The following is a 17,617-nucleotide window of genomic DNA, read 5'->3' on the forward strand; positions in this document are numbered from 1 at the left end:
TGTGGAAATAAAAACTTTTATTTCTCAGAGTTTGGGACGCGCTCATATAAAGTGTACTTGTGAAAATGTTTCATTGGCACCTATACTTACTTAAGGCCACGCACCTTATGACTGGTGCACTAATTAAGTTGTATAAGCCAGGAAGGACTCAGGTGCTGCAAAATACTTGAGTGAAGGACGTCTGCGGCTGCCGGAGCCTGGAAGGGCATGTCGATCGCTCTCAATAGCTAATGAACAAAAAATACAAGGATTTTCTCTGCGATTCATTATCCTCGCAATTAATGAAACCCAGCTCCTCTCGGCTGCTGTTGTGAACATATTATCTTCCCATCAGAGTTGCCATTCACAGCAGCCTCGCAAACAAATCTCGCCCTCAAACACACACACACACACACACACACACACACACACACACACACACACACACACACACACACACACACACACACACACACACACACACACACACACACACACACACACGAGGAGAAAGAAAATCAGATGAGCTAATTAAGACGTGACGGCTGAGTGGGAAGTCAACTCAAACAGGGCCGGACAGATGTCTCACTCCGGCGACTTCAAAAGGGAAATAAAGAACACAAGGGCATGTAATGTGATTTAGATATAATGCTTCCAGGTCAGGGGTGACGGCTCAACCGCTGGGCAGGGGGAGAGCAGCTGACAGGCGTGTAACTAACCATGACGGATGGGAATTCAATGGACTGCCCACTCCACACACTCCAGCGAGACGGGGGGACAAATTACGTGTCTGACCACCTCGTTGGCTAAAGAGCAGATTCAATTTGTTCCCTGGATGTTTTTTTGACACATGTATGGAGCATAATCGAGTCGGAGGAGACACTATTGTGAGGGAAATCAAGCGCCACCGCTCCGGCAGGCTGGCCTGGCACTGATAGGATGACTGATGAGAAATAAATGTGTCACCTCTTAGTTTAAGATAAGAGAGGCTGTTACGGATGATAAACACGACGGCAGACGTTACAAAACAACCACACAAAGTGACATTTTTTGGAGCCTTAAAATTTATAATTTAAAAAAAAAGGTTGAGTCACTCTCTTGTTAGGTCAAGCCTCAGCGGCTAAAATGTGTCAAAGCGAAGTTTAAATGAACAAAACTGCTGATTTAAGTTTTGGGAAAGACTTAATGAATGTTCCAAGGATGTTTAAAATATAAATCTATCTTTCTAATAATTGTCAATGAGAACCCATGTAAAAAAGTCACATATAGAATTATCACCCAAAATTAAAATTTTTCTTTTAATCATAAATTCATTTTATAAAATACACTATAATATGATTTGAATCATGATTTATGCTGTCGTTTTACAAATCTCCCAGTAATGGATATAAACGTAAAAAATGGTTTCTTTAAGCGACATCACAGACCTCATATATTCTCACTAAAACCCTTACAGGAGCCAAGGTCAAAATTGATGATTGTTAAAATATTTGCAGTAAAACTGAGCGATCCGTTGCCTTTAACTAAAAACTCACCTTAATCTTATCATTTTATAAATAGTTAATAATCATGAACATTGTTTAATTAAATGTAATCTATGCATATGCCATTTTATAGGAATGTAAGTAAGTAGTTTATATTTTTTCAGACTTTTAATTTATTGTATTGTATTTTATTTTATTAATCACTTTTTATTCCATTTGTAATGCAACCACCACAAATTCCTGTGTTGTGTTTACAACGCTGGCAATAAAAGTTTATGATTCTGATTAAATGACTTCAAATTAAAACCATTTGAACTCTCGTGTGGTCTAGACTAGTTGCCTCCGTATCTCTACCCTAAAGACTTTAATTCCTCTTGTGGGCCACGTCAAGTAATGGCGGTCTGTCCCTTGGCCTAAAATTTAACTGCATGGATTGTGGGAGATTTTGAGCCACCTGTTGGTTTGTTTTATCGTCGACAACTTGTTTTCCAGGGACTCTCAATAAACGGATGAAATGATTGAGCCAATAAGATCCAGATGACAGAGTCGTTACTCGACAGTTATGAATAAATCTTGTTTTGTCTGTTGTGTACCGTTGCCATGGCAGCACCAGATCAAATCAGGCGAACTCTTGATGAACACAACAGCGTTAACACTGTAAATACCATAATTGTTCTCGCGATACATTTAGCTGTGAGCGAAATATAGCAGGAAGTTAACAAGAGAAACAAAAGGTTCTGAGATAAAATGGTTAAATATGTAAAAAATCGGGATCATTAAATCTGTATTTGACTCTTTCAATTAAAGTAAGGAACTGATGCAAAGTTTTTACTGTTTTCAAACTGTTGAGCCCATTGGTGATACTTTTCTGTCTCAGAATTTGAAGAAAGTGATTAAACAATAGCCATCATTAGCGGCAAAAGTATCATGGGCTAATCCGTAAAAGTGAGCGAGTGCTCTCTTTGTATTTAAGAAAAGAATAAGAGTCGCACTAACACACTGGCGCCATGGAAACCGACATTGTTATCCTCCTCCTGAAAATATGTCAGAAAACACCTTTTCTTTTCTTTTTTTTAATTGAGCAAAAGCCGCGGTGCGATAATGGAGCGTTACTGCACAGGAAAATGAACGGCTGCAACATATTTGCAGCAATCCTCCGGATATATCCTCCATTAATCATCATTCTTACAAATAATAAAGCTGATTGATACAAACAGAAACCGATTTCTTTCAATTTGGGAATATCCTCAGACCTACGAGGACACAAAGACGCTTTTGAAGCGGCGAAGGAAAAAGACTCGGGGACACAAAAGGGTGAAGAGTGCAGATGAGCTATTAAAATACAAGGACGGCGAGAAAACTCGGGCGAGGCGGAGGTGAGGGAGGAAATCAAAGCTGCGAAGGGTTAAAACATTTCTCCTATTATGCAGCCGCTCTTTCTCGCAGCCTTTGGAAATTAATAGGAGAAATTAGCAAAGCAATTACCACTTTTAATTGGACTTCTTCTTCTGATGCTGTGACAGTTGCATCCCCAAGAACCTATTTCTCCCTCGTCCTTGCTCGCAGACTCCGCTGCGCTGTTATTAAATTCACAAACTTCCTTGGACGTCTTTTTAGCCTTTGACACGGCAGCGGTGGCAGGTGAACGACTGCTGGCGTCTCCTCGGTTATTATCTTCTGCCGGTTCGCACTCGTGTCCCCTAATCTGAAGCCGGCGCTGAACATGTTGTTGGGAATAGAAAAGGAGTAAATTAGGTTCAGGTTTTTTAGAATAGTTTGCGTTGGTGGCTGTTAAAAGATTCTAGGAGGCGCCACAGCATGTGAGTAAAAAAAAACAAAACAAAAGGAAAGACAGAACGCCAGTTTTATTGACACAGGTTCCTCACTCTGGCCACAACAGGAAGTCATTGTTTTGCTGTTGACGAGTTTTTACGAAACACCAGCTGATTTCTGGTTTACATTGTTTGATGCGTTACTGAAATCTTCTCGCATCTAATTTCATTAAATAACGTAAATTTCGTCACAACCTTTTGAGCTATGTAGTTTCCGAATAAAGGAAAAATAACGCAGATGAAGTAAAATGTACTACGAAGGTGTCTTGCTCAAGAGTGAGGGGAAAAAGGAGAATAAAAGGGTATTTGTTTCTGGTCTGTCGAGTAAAAAAAAGAAAAGAGCTGAGCCAAAGGGCATTGCTCAGGGATGTCTGCCTCGGGAGATGTAACAAGCATTTTAAACTGAGAAGAATTTCACCCATCATTTCCAGGGGTGCCCTCTATTGGCCAGTTGCAACTGTTCGTTTATTTCTCGAGCAGTTGTTTGTATCAACTTTGGCGGAATTGAACATACAAAAGATTCAGGAACAATAACAAGCACTTACAGTTTGGATGCAGTTCTTGAAGTTCGGTTTCAGGAAAACAACAGAGTTGTTAAAACCAATAAGTCAAGGTAACAAACTGTTAAAAACATTTGTATTTTGTATAGTGGGGTTCACGGGCATGGGGCTGGAGCCTATCCCATTATTTTTTTCAGGGGAGATGCACACAAAAGATATACAACCATTCACACATACACTCTACGGACAATTTCCCCAAGTTCCCAATCAACCTCTGTATGTATTTGGACTGTGGGAGGAAACCAGAGTGGCCGGAGTAAACCTCGTCACAAAACATTAGTTTTTAGATTTTCAAATCCCTGTTCCACTCATGGGTCTCCAGTCTGATGTTGTGATCTAAACTTGCTTATCAAAGAAGCTGCAGGGAAAACTGAGTGATCCGATTCATTCACCGAAAAACTCACTGTACATGCCATGTGGCAGAAAAATGAACAATATTTTAACCTTGTGGAGCAGACGGAGTCTAATTACCACGTCTGGAATGAAAGATGATATGAAATAAAGAAACAGAAACAGCCTGGATTCAAAAATCTCTTTCTACATCAAACACTCCTGAAATATTCATCATGATCATCATATGTCCGATTCGCAAGGGATAAGTATTACCAGGGGACCTCTGGTGAATTGTTATAATTGCAGAGAATGTCTGAGTTTCAATCCCGTTCGATTGCGGCATGTCTGTGATCTGTAATGTAATAATTCCGCTGCGAAATACCTACTGTAATTCACCAGACACAGACGTCAGGTGATAAAACTAGTCCCGTGTGAATCCGAATGCCTGTGTTTGTAATTCTGAATGCCGCATATATGCCACTGTAACGGACTTCTAGGCACTCGCCATTGTGTTAATATTTACTTCCCTTTTATTTTGAAGGGGTTGAAAAGGAAGTAGATGGAATTCCTTGTTGTTTGGGGGTGTGTTCCACAGGACGAAAGTAAAGAAGATGTGCGCGCTGCACAGCTACAAACTAAGTTCCAGCCTCGTTGTTTCCGTGTAACAGACTGTTTCTCTTTTGTAAGAATTATTTTGGGGCAAATTTATCTGCAGGGCAGCATTCTCGCTGTTGAGCATCTGCACAAGTTTAGAAACGAAAGAAAATAAACGTTCGTCTCTAAACGAGGAACTTTTTACATCTGTATCTCTAGGTAATGTAAGTAAAAATGACTATTTTACAGACATCACTAATCCTGTGTGAATACACTTAAAATAACGGAGAGGAAGGGGGGGTCATTAGGGGTCAACTAGGTCCCCAGTTAATACTTATCCCGTGCCTATTAGGGCTTTAGTTTATAGAATCTACTCGGAATGTCTGACCACAACAGACAGTTTCGGTTCAGGTATTGGTAAAAAAACAAAACAGGTAACGAGCTCATCCCTCCGCATGATTCATGGAGTCATTATCTGTTTTACGAACAAGTGGAGCTGATTAACGCTTCTGTCTTGAGTAGATGAAGACAAATTTTAGACAATAGAACCCAAAAGTTCTTGGCTACCAATCACTTGGTTAAAACTCCTACAGGTTTAGACGGTTGTGGGACTAGTTTATGAATTTGCTTAGTGGTGCATCATGTTTGACTGGATAAAAACTCTTAATATTACTTGTTTGTGATTTTTTATTTGTCTCATAGCATAGATTCACAAGCAGTTTTTGAACAAGCAAGGCTCTTAAATGTCCAGAACTGAACAGGAAACTTAAAATAACTGGACAAAATGCATGATTTAAAGTCATCAATAAATCATGTTTTAATTTCACTGTGGGATGAAGTGCAATTAAAACTGGAAAGCATGGAACATACAACCTTTTTGTGGCAAAGCTTGATTATTTGTGAGGACAAAAAACCCAGATGTAAGTTTAAAACAAAAGTTTTTCGAGCAGACACAAGGAGAAAATAACAGTTTGACAAAAAGTTTTGCCAAAAAAAAAAGCACGTTGTTCTGAAACTTGCTCAAGGACAAGAAGACTCAGTGGTGGAGATGTGACAAATCTAGCTGGCAGTTCGCCGTGAAAAAGTGTTTTCTTTCCTCCACTAATTCTCCGTCATTATGAGGCACGTCGTCCTTGAGCAACGCGAGGCCACGATCACTCCGGCAAGCTAATTTTGCATTTAGAAGCTTCATTAAATGTTACTTTTTCTCTCCATGGAAGACGGATTGGAGCCGGAGCGCGGAGAGGAAAATTCACTTACTCCGACATCGCGAGGATCAATTGATCTGATTGATCCGCGGGCGATTCACTTCAGATGGAGTCGAGCCCCGTTTGTCACGCTGTTGGCGAGTGACGGCGGCATCTGTTGCCCCTGATAGCTTTGACTTATTTGACTTTTCCTGACACAGAGAGATGGGCAACAGCTTTGAGGCCTCTCAGATACGTTAACCTGCTCTCACGGCAACGATTCCCGACGGAGCCTCTCCTGGAACGTCCTGCCCTGATGGACTGATGGCAATCAGAGGAAATCAATAAGCAATGATAGACTTCTGCTGTCCACTCAGCTAATCCTGTTAGTGATAGCTGTGGGTTTAATCGAATGGTCGCACACACACTTAACGGACACCGAGACAAGTGTATGTACACATATACGCACACACACAGTCACACACCTGCACACACACAAGTTTGAAACGTGAAGGCTGCTTTCCTATGAGGATTTCAAGACATAAAGGAAAGTTAAACAAGAATTATTGAGATCATTTATAACTACTTTATGACCTTGTTCTCTTTATTAAATCGAAATCATTTCGCACCTTCTTTACCAGGGCGAGTCTGGGGTGACAGATCATGGAGTGTCTGTTTTGTACATTTCAACACAATCTCCAAGCATCATTCTGAGAAAGAATGAAACTACAAACTCAGATAAAAGTCAAATGTTAACGGTTTACTCCATTTGCTGTAAATCTGGAACTCATTTTATTCGGCCTGCATGTCATTTAAATACTGCATAGATCACTGGTGAACAAGTTATCCAAATTGTATTAATTCTTGTGTTATCTTAGGGTCAAGGTGACCCAGATGCCTGAAAATTAATGTCATTGTTTTAACCCTTGCGTTGTCTCTGAGTCAATGTGAACAACCTCCACCACCTTGACCGAGAGACAACACAAGGGATAAAACAATATATCTATTTGCGAGGCCTTTGGGTCACCTTGACCCTGAGATAACGCAAGGGTTAAAAATGACATCACCATGTTGAGATCATGATCCAGACTGTTTTCTAGCAGGCAAACATCGCAAATGTCCAAACCCTGATTGAGAAAAAAAACACTGATAGAATGAAAAGATGTGAAAACAAGTCGTTTATGGTATGAGAAGAAGTGAGATTAAGGTAAATAGGGTGAAAAAAACTAGCCAGGCTTAAATCGTGGTAACAAATAAGGTGCTGCTAACCCCTGCGACCCAACCTCAGGTAAAAGAAAGAAATCAAATTTTTGTCTTTGAATTACTGACCTTTTTATTCTTTCTCTGTTAAATAACACATTTATTGTTAAACCTATTTTTGTAAACTTCAAAAGAATACATTATACTGACACAAAGTTTATAATCTGGAATGTTTTGTGTCTTTTCTTTTACATTTTTTTGTGACTGCAAATTGATTTCTTGACTTCCACGACAAAGTTACTCAACTGTTATTACAAAATAAATCTTTCCTTGAGGTCATAAGTAACATTAGTGCAACTCAAATATGATAAAGTTCTTTTAAACTCAGTCTCACCAGTTTTACATAGAATTGACATTGAATTTCTATCATTAAATTTATATTTTTTCCTTCAAACTAAGATTTTAGATAACAGAAAAAGATCTATTTCTATCGGAGAAAAAACATATAACAAGAAAGTCTGGTAAAACCGTTATCCTCCACTGCAAGTACCTTCCCTGGATAATAAAAGGCTTGTTGTATTTGAAGTTTGGCAGAATTTGATGAATTTAAGCAGTCGGAGATGAGTGCGATCCAGAACACACACATTCTGACGCTCTGATGAATCTCCTCTCTGATACGGAGACGGCGTCCACGTAGGGAAAAGCCGAGCAGGATTGTACTTCTTTCATGCCGTATACATATCAAAGTGACAAACCCTGATAGCGCCGGCTCGCATATGTTGCAAAGTATTTCTGGGTTAATACTTTAACCCCTTTTCCCGTGAATGAATAGACCTCGTAAAAGCTGGCCCCGGTGGCACATGTTTAAAGGTACATTAAGAGAGCACATCAGTTGTGGATGACATAATCTGCGGCCTTCTTTTCACTTGCTCCCTCTCTCTCACTTCCTTAATCTCTCTGTTCTTTAACCCTCATCTTCTAAGAGGCTGAAAGGCTCGTGGAAAACTGCACGCTGCCTGGGGAGTCGAGGTATTACTGATTAAATGAACGCCGTGGCGCCGATTTTTCCTCGCCGCCATCCGATCCTTTCTTTGAAAATTGAATGAACTTGTAACACAATGATTTGCACGCACAGGAACACTCACAGGTCTTTTTTTTTTTTTTTTTACATTAATTACTTCCTGTCATTAACACGCTTTCCGATTAGCATTTTGGCGTAAAATACAGAAGAATAAAACTAGAAGATTGTGTCTGCTGTAATCGTGTTCGCTGAGGTCAGTCAATTAACAAACTGTTATCATAATCTTTATCAAATATAGAGAAATAAAAAAGATGTTGACCGTTTTGTCATATTGAAGTGAGAGAACAACATTTTTAGAACAATTGATTTTAATTTTCAACAGAATTAGAGCAATGTATTTATGATAGTAAAATCAAGAAAACTGCTATAATGATTGTCTTTAGCTGCAGCTAGTTGTGATAGCAAAGGAAATAAATGTGATGACTTTTATTGTACAACAATCAAGTTGAACAACTCACAGTGCGAGTCTAAACACATTATCCTGTTTGCCCGTTTGTGTTTATTTTCTTGTATTTTAAGGCTACAATGTGTATTGTATTATGTATTTTCGCTAACAGCTGCAGGTAATCATTACCAACTGGCATCTCACTTTCAAAGAATGATTTAGTCTCAATATTGCAAGATTATGTATCTCCAGAAATTGGAATCTACCAAAGGGTTCACTTTATTATTACTCTATATTTTATTGTTCTTCTACTTACATCTCGTGGTTTGTTTTCTGTATTTTTTTTTAAACTTTCTTTGTTTCATTGAAGAATTTCAATTAGTTGTTCAGCACCTGGGACTTCCTACGGACTTTTTGTGATAAAGTTTGTGTGCAAGTTTTCTCAAAAGGGACTCAGTGACAAGTGGCGTCAGAAGTAGGATGGCAACAAGTGCCTGGTTAGAACTGATTCCGTCAACTATTACGAAGAAAACTTTAGGAGACATTTTCTAACGTAGGAATGTCAGCATGTCCTTCACTGGTCACCCCGGTGTGTGTTGGTGTCTATCGTGGAAGATTGAAACATGAAAAAGAACAATGTCATAAAAGTACGATGTGCCGCTAGTGGATTCCTCAGAGCGACACCGGCTCGACCCGAAGCAGAAAGCGGAACCATCCCCCTGTAGAAGTACTTTAATTACATCCAAATAACAAGAGGTTTACATAACTCCCCCAGCAGCCGCTCGTCATTCACCAACTCCTCTAGCAATCTTCCTTCCCCGGATGCTAATGCTGCATGACAATGTGAGATTCCCTCGTCTGGAAAGTTAACAAAATTCACTTTCTTTACAAGTCAAATTCGTCAACACGAGCAGGATTCCATGTCGGCGGCTAATTAAATTAATCTGCAGCTAATTCATCATTTCCACTCTGTCTAGTATCGTCATAATAAAGGTGCTTAGTTGACACTCTAATTCATACGCCATGATAAGTACAATATGCCAACAGTGGCGAGAAATACAGTCCGGCTCTTGGGAGGGTATTAATTATATTCAATATGGATATTAAGCAAGACAATATACACCAACATGTGAGTGTGAAAGGAGCTAAATTGGAATCTATTCAGTTCATGCCAGGAGCTACAGTCAGGTGTTGAACCTTGTCACTCAATAATCTAGCAGAAGAAGAGGTTCTTTGCCTTAACGTGGCCACGCTCATTATTAACACAAATTAAGTCTCAAAAGCGTCAACCGGGTAGAAATATGCGCTCCTGATTCATGCCAGTTGGAATGAGGCTGACGTGCGTGAGCATCATTCATATGATCAAGGCTCGTATTAATATCAGAGCAGACGGATCAATGCAAATGAGAATAAAAAAAATGGTTTAATGAAGAGTATCGTAGCTCATAAAACATACTTGTTATAGCTATATTTATGTTGAAGAAGAAAAACAAACATCATCTGATTAGAAACCTGCTCAGGCGTTTTGGTAGAGAGATCGAGTGAGAATGACGGTGAAGAAGAGAGTGAAGCCGGGGGGACCAGACTTTTTTTCTTTGAATTTAAGTTGTCTTTGCATGTCAACTGGAGTGGCTTAATGAAAATAATACCAACACGAGTTTTGGGGAAAATAGGAAAAAATTCTTGCTATCTTTAGCTGGTAATGCTAATAACAGTGTAATTACCATATTTTCTGGACTAAAGGGTGCACTTATTTATTAATTCTGGTTTTGCTTCCTGACCATGAACCGATTTATTTTGTGGTACACAGGGCTCAAAAATCTGACTTAATGTTTTAGTATGACTTACTTAAGATACATAGCAGCACCAAACTTAATTTACCTAATTACCTTATGTTTGAAAATATTATATAAATAGTCTTAATTGAGATTAGTAGATTTTAGGCGATTTATAGTCCGAGAAAATATATCAAAAAGAAAATTTGATTTATAAAATTGGTCGGTGGGGAGTGACCAAAAAGTTTGGTCACAACTAACTTAAACACTGGCCTGTGATCAATAACAAGATAATAATAATAATAAAACAATAATTCAAGAGCCGTAATAAAACAGACAAGATCAGAGGATCATGCAAATCCAGGAAAGAGCAAAAATGAATTTATGCTAATAACATTATGAAACGATCTGGACATACGAGGTGAATTATTCCAACACATACTTTCACTCATCCACCGCTATCAAGCCTCTCCATATTCCATATCCTTTTACGCCTAATTATTTAATAAAAAGTCACATGGCCCGCCGCCATCAATTTTTGAAAATTGTATTAGTTTTGGCCAACGAACGCCTGACCCGCGCCTTTGTGTTGCGTCTTCCTCCCCCCCGCCTCCCCATCCGCTGCAACAAGGTGATGTTTATCTCCGGGAGGAGGAAATTAAAGCCTTGCTTCATGAGCTGCAGATATGCAAATCTCATACAGTGCAAATAGATTGCGGAGCTCCGTCGGCCCCCGGCCCGGCCATTCAAATTCCAAGATGAGGAATAGCACGACACACGTGTGGCTGCGTCGGGGGAAGTCTGGACTTTTGAGATACAAGCGCGAATAAATAACGTTAATGAAAGTTATTACAGAGAGAGCGTTTATGCTGCTTTTAATAACTCTTGTTTCTGATGTTTTCGCCACTACAGGTGAGCTCTTATCTGACCAAGTTCATGGGATATGTATTTTATTGAAGGGACAAAATTGGAAAGTAATAATAATGGGCATGCAGAAAAAAAAAAAAAGCCGGCATGCATTTGTGGAGTATGTAATTTTGATATGCATTAGTGCCATTGTCAGGCCGGGTGTAGGGCTGTTTCCTCGTGTGATTGCAGGTCTGGCTTGTATTGTGGGAGGGAAGCAGCCAGGAGAAGATAGTATTAAACCTGTCCTTGCCATTCCAATCAGTCCGCATGTTTCTCTTTATCATCCTGCAGTTTCTATCCACTTACGCTATAATTAAGTTTCCTGACCCCTGCCTCGCCGCCTTAACTAGGAATTGGGAAATACACAGCCACTGCAGATCTCTTAGCCTGATGTTCTCTCCCCTCGCTTCAATCTCTCGCCGAGAATCTCTCCCTCTTTCTCCCTCTGGCACCATCTCCCTCGCTCTTTGTCTGAGTCTTCATGGCGGCGTAATGGAATAAGTATTATTAATCGAATAATTGTGCTGAACACATTCAGTTTCTGCCTCGCTCATTTTCCGGGCTCGATTATCAGGCTATTGGCCAAACTAACACACACACACACACACACACACACACACACACACACACACACACACACACACACACACACACACACACACACACACACACACACACACACACACACACACACACCCCCACACACACCCCCCCCCACACACACACACACACACAGGTCCCTCCACCCCCTTCACCTCACCCCCGAAAAAACATAACACATGCCCCCACCCCACACACACACTCCACACACACTCGTCTAAATGGCATTATCTCGCTCTCCTTTAGCGAGCGGACACACACACATAATAGGTGAAAATGTGTGTTTGCGTCACACCTGATGCTTGCTCGGTGAAAAAGGGGCAGGGATTACAGTCCTGCCAGGCCCCAGCTAATCCCCGGAATAAATATTATAAACTATTACAAACTAGCTAAAAATGTATTAGCGACACAAAAAAAAATGTATTCCCTTATTTAGTTTCGCCTCAAGTTATAACTCATCCTTTCATTAAAAGATTATAAATTCATAATAAATCAAGATTTTGGAGGAAAAATATTTGAAGAATTGCACATTTAAATGTAGCACACATTTACTTTAAATAAAATTAATTGAATAAATTAGTTTAGATTAAATATAACTTTATTAATCCATTGGGAAAATCCCTTTAGGAAAATGAGGGTCTATTTAGGGTCTATTTAAATCTGAAAATATACATTCTGAGAGATTTTTTTAAATCATTATAAATTCACCATCTATCCGCCTTCATCCTTGACCTTGTGTGGCGCTCGAATTAGGAATGTTCCTTTACATGTGCAACCTTCAAAACAATCCTCCAGCATCTAAGCGCGGATGATAAAACGAGGGGACAAAAAACATCAGAGAGGAAAGCGACACCATATAAAACCCTCTTCAATCATAATTAGTCTAATTAATTTAAATCAGTGTTAGATGTCTGTCGGAACAACAGGGGGAGAAAAAAAAAGAACATCCACCCTGCAGCACATCGCCGCGGACGATACGTTCCCATAGTCAAACACACCCTCGTAGGATTAGAGCGGAAGAATAGAGGGATTATTATTTCATGACCTTTCAATCCGCTGGCTGTCAGGTTGAACTAAAGCCATATATGCTGCTGGAGGACTAATCTCATTCTCCCTTTGTGTCCGCGAGGGATGTGTCATTTCTTTATCCCCTCCATCCAGATTTACTCCATAAAATAAACTTCCTATCCGGATCTGATAAGAAGCCTCCTTACTCGGGATAAGGCTGCTGTGCCTCGTCGCCCCCCCCCCCCCCCCCATTTCTTTTTCGGGGAGGGGGGGCGTTGGTGTCAGATAACTCGGACGTGGACGGGAACAGTCACTTTGTCTGTCTCGGTGCAGGTGACAACACGGTGTGATTAGAAAACACCCCCGTCTAGTCGGCTCCCGCTTTTCTCAAACCACCAAAATCACTTTTTTACCAACATTATCAGGCGGTGAATGCGGCTCGTAAATGGATATTCTCGGGCACAAAACAACTCGTGACATCACAATCACACACTCTTGTTAATAACTCGCCGTTCAGATTAGAACATCAACAGCCTCTTTACCTCGCCGGCTCTCCTCCGACAGCTTTAAAACACATTTCTATACCGCGACATTCCTTGTTGTCGTGTGTATATATATTTAAAATGTTGCTTTGTTTGCTAACAGAACATGAATCACATGCTAACAACATCATACCTACTGTCTTCAACATAAACACTAATAAATCAACATTTTTATTTTCATATTGACTTTCGATTTTTTTCTGTATCAACTTTTGTCACTTTGTTTATGAAGGTCGAAAAACAGTGGCTAGAATAGGTCTAAAATGTGTGGCCTGTGGACCAACTGGACATCAAAGTTTTATGTATTTGTGGTCAGAAAGTTAATGTCTAAAGACACCCGCTTATCAAGTTTATCCATGTTTTAACGAATACGGACAAATACGGCCCTTCCGTTTTAAATTCACAACATTGACTCTTGAAGTCGTACTAGAAATTGGGTCACCGCTAACGCATGTTGCTATCATGACGGGAAAAAAGTAGCTAGCGAGTAGCTAGCAAAGATTGTAAAAGTCAAAAATTAATTGGCAAAAAGTTGAACACATGGAATGGAAGATAAAAAAACAGTTTATTCAAGGTGTTTGTCTTTTCCAGTCGGCGGGAAAGAATATATTTAACACCAAGCATAGAGATGCTAAATGCTAACGCTAATATAAATAAAATGTGCTGATATCAACAACGGCGACATATTTTGGCTCCTTGTTTCTTCATCTTAACTTGCTCTTGACATCCTCTAGTGGCAATGATTGTTTTATGTCACATTAGGAATCAACCAAACTATTTTTAGCCACACCTCTCAATGTATTTTTAGGAGCACATGTTTGGAAATGGAGTTTCAAGGGAGTATTAATGTTGCCTCAACTCAACAAGACAGGGAAACTTTGATTGTTTATTCATGCCTAGATCAGACATTGAGGGATAAAACATTGCACTGGTTTATTTAGTTACTATCTCAGGTGTGATGCTTTATTGAGGACATATTTAACTCAAGTGCTTTATGATTTGACATGTCTTCACATGGTCTTCTCTCTTTTTTCCATGCAAAAAGCAAATTTAAAGAATATATTCTGTGTTAATCCTTTAAAAAAAGATATCAAATAGGAGAATTTAAAACAGGTTTATCTGGAAATGATGAGTATATTTGAAGTATATGTGTACGTATATCATGAGTTTATGCATCACAAAGAAAGTAAATAATACATTTTGTGTTAATGATTGATGATGACAAATATGTGAATAAGTTCCTACTTAGTTCTTAACTGATTTTCAGTATGTGGTCATGTGATAGTCATTGTGCCGCTTCTTTATTGATTACATCGATCAACACTCGATAGAAGTCGTATTAAAAATAATGACTTACTTACATTTAACATCAGTGACAATAATCAGGTTCTTTAATGAAGAAAAACGAATGTTGACCTTAATTTTGATATTGTCTTTTAAGGGAATTACATTAAATTTCAACTTAGATAATCTTTATTTATTCTATTTTATTAATTACCCAAAGCTAATATTAGAACAGAAAAAAAACATAATACTTGTAGCATAAATGTTCTTCTTAGCTTCATCCTGTGAGCCAAAAACATGTGATAGAGGTAGTGGAAGATGAGTGTACATTACCGGGTTGTTTTTGCCAGCGACACAACACACACGCACACACGCACACACACACACACACACCGTCACGACCCCACACATCACCCACAACAAATTAAAATCTACTAATGGAGGGCTGTGATGCCTCTTTTTCTTCACACGTGTTCAATTATCAGAGCATTTGCATGAGAGGTGAGGAAGTACCGCTCACCACTCAGGAGTGGCCCTTCGCATATTAAGCTGCATGTGGCCCTCAGGAAAAAAACATTTAGTCTTAAGCAGACTTGGGTGTGCAGCACATGCAACGCTTCGTGATGAAACCCTCATGAGGTAAGTGTGAAAGAAGAAAGCTGCTCATGGATAACTAACCAACCTGCTGCTAATAATTTCCTATTGTCTTTTGTATTTTTATGACTGTATTTTACAGACTATGGAGCCGCACAAGCTGAACTCTAAAACAAAGCACTTTTACATGTATAACACACATACATCTAGAAGCCACAGGTGCCCCCATAGTAACATGGGAAAGATTATAAAAGTTAAACAGCTAGAATAAAAAAGAAATGCAGCTTTACGAGAAAGTCATTCTAAGATTAAGGAAATCTGCTTTTGTTGTCTTTTTCCATTGAGTCAGCTCTTTACGCTGCCGTCTCCAACGTTTCACCATCAACTCATTGTTGCCAATCTCTATTTTGTTTGTCTTCTTTATTTTGTTTGTCCGCAGTTAGCACCCAGTCTTGCTCCTTGCTTCCGACAAGAGCGCCTCCTGGAGGCTGTTTACCATTAAAAATACATACATTAATTGAATTATTTTATTAAAATTGCAGGATTCAAAGCATTTGAAATGTCAATATTAATCACAATTCTTTAATTCTCAATACAACGACATAGTTATGCTCCTTTAAGATAAACCCATTTTTGCGTTCATGCTTCATGTTTTTCGTTCTTTCTTTCTTCATGTCTGGTTTAGGTTGCAATGTTTTAACAATTAAGACATAATATTATGTAAACATACAGTGAATTAATACTTTTGAATACAAAATGCAACATACTCGGTCTTACGTTCTAATAATTGATTTAGGGATACTAATCATATTTTTTAAAATGTATAAAAGAATAAAAATAAACAATATCATAATAATAATAATAATTATAAAACACTCTTTTATAATATATATAATTTCTTTTTTTTTATAATGTAGAAGGAATTAACCAAATTATGGTTGAATAACTTCATTTCCTCTGTTTCCTGTTACTTGAGCATTGTTATTAAGTCTAACTTTAACATAATTATTTTCTTATTCTTGGATTGTTCTGCCTTAAAACCATAATGTGGCATTTTAGGAAGTTGAAGCAGCTCTGGTTTGAAGGATGCTGGTCCAGTTGAGGTAACAGAATTAATGAAACAACTGTGTTTAGATAATAAACTGTAAAACCGTTTTAACTCAACTCTGGTCTGTGTTGCATCATTCACTCCACCATGTCTCTAATAACACATTTTATTGAATTTAATTCCACCTGAGACTCTGGTGTTATTTTTCCACTTTATCCGTCCGCTTTTAATTCCTTCCCCTCCATCAGGGAGACTAGTGGGACACCATCAGCAGCACTCGAATGCACCAATTTAACTCAAGTGTGAGTGTTGTAGTTCACTAAAAGCCACGTTAGCCCGTTCTGCCCTCCTGCACCAGACCATTCGCCGCGGCCGGAATTTAAAGCACCTTTTATTCGCCTCCTTTTTTTTCAATCCGGGGCTCCTTCCTCTCTTCACCGTCGCTGTGTCGGCGTGGAGCGACATTTCCAGGCAGCAACGGGATCATCGCATTGGTTTCTCTCCCTAAAACACACGAGAGGAGGCGACTATTTACGCGGCGTAACAATAGTTCTATAAAAAAAAAAAAACACACTGGAGGGAAACGTCTATTTTAAAATGCCAGAGTTGCGCCGATAAGAATCGGAGGATGCGGGAGGACTTTGGTGAGAAGTGACTAATTACCCCATGGACCGTTCTGATAGCACAGAATAATTAGATTCACACAAAAGACCTCAAACCAGCATCTGAATAACAAGAGCAACATTCTCAATAGAAATTTTAATTTGATTTTGATGTGGGTTTTTTCCTTTGTGGAGTCTTGCAGGGAATAAGAAAATAACAGACGATGAGTTAGTTGTTGAATGTGATATCATTTTAAATATTTCAGATAATTTCATTTCATTTGTCTTTATATTTTAGGAATTAATTCAACAAAATAGTAAAGTAATGTCTTAAAAGTGATCCAGTTTAATATCATGACAAGAAGTTTCTAGAAGTAACTGCTGTGAATTTTCAATGTTTATTAATGTTGCAGCTTTTTTAAGCTCATTGTAAATGATTTTTTATAAATAAAACCGCTTTTTTATAAAAGGATTTTGGATATTTTACATTATGTAAATACATATGTTTGTATTGGGATTTTTTTATAGCTTTAATTAAAAAGCTTGGGTCAACCATTTAACATGATTTAATATGATCTTTTATTTCGTTTTCAACGCTGCATAAAGATCCAGCTTTGCGT

General features: G+C 38.8%; 1 long non-coding RNA gene across 1 annotated transcript in view; it reads right to left on the bottom strand.

The window, feature by feature from the left end:
• LOC148068640 (uncharacterized) overlaps window positions 1-17,173 on the bottom strand; it is a 68,310-nt gene extending 51,137 nt beyond the window's left edge. The window contains exon 1 of the long non-coding RNA XR_015713184.1: window positions 16,784-17,173. This is a non-coding gene — a long non-coding RNA (uncharacterized LOC148068640). The remainder of the gene's footprint in view (window positions 1-16,783) is intronic.
• Window positions 17,174-17,617: the final 444 nt, after the last annotated feature.

The sequence above is a fragment of the Callionymus lyra genome, chromosome 12 (assembly GCF_982586985.1).
Source record: "Callionymus lyra chromosome 12, fCalLyr1.hap1.1, whole genome shotgun sequence".
Lineage (NCBI taxonomy): Eukaryota > Metazoa > Chordata > Actinopteri > Syngnathiformes > Callionymidae > Callionymus > Callionymus lyra.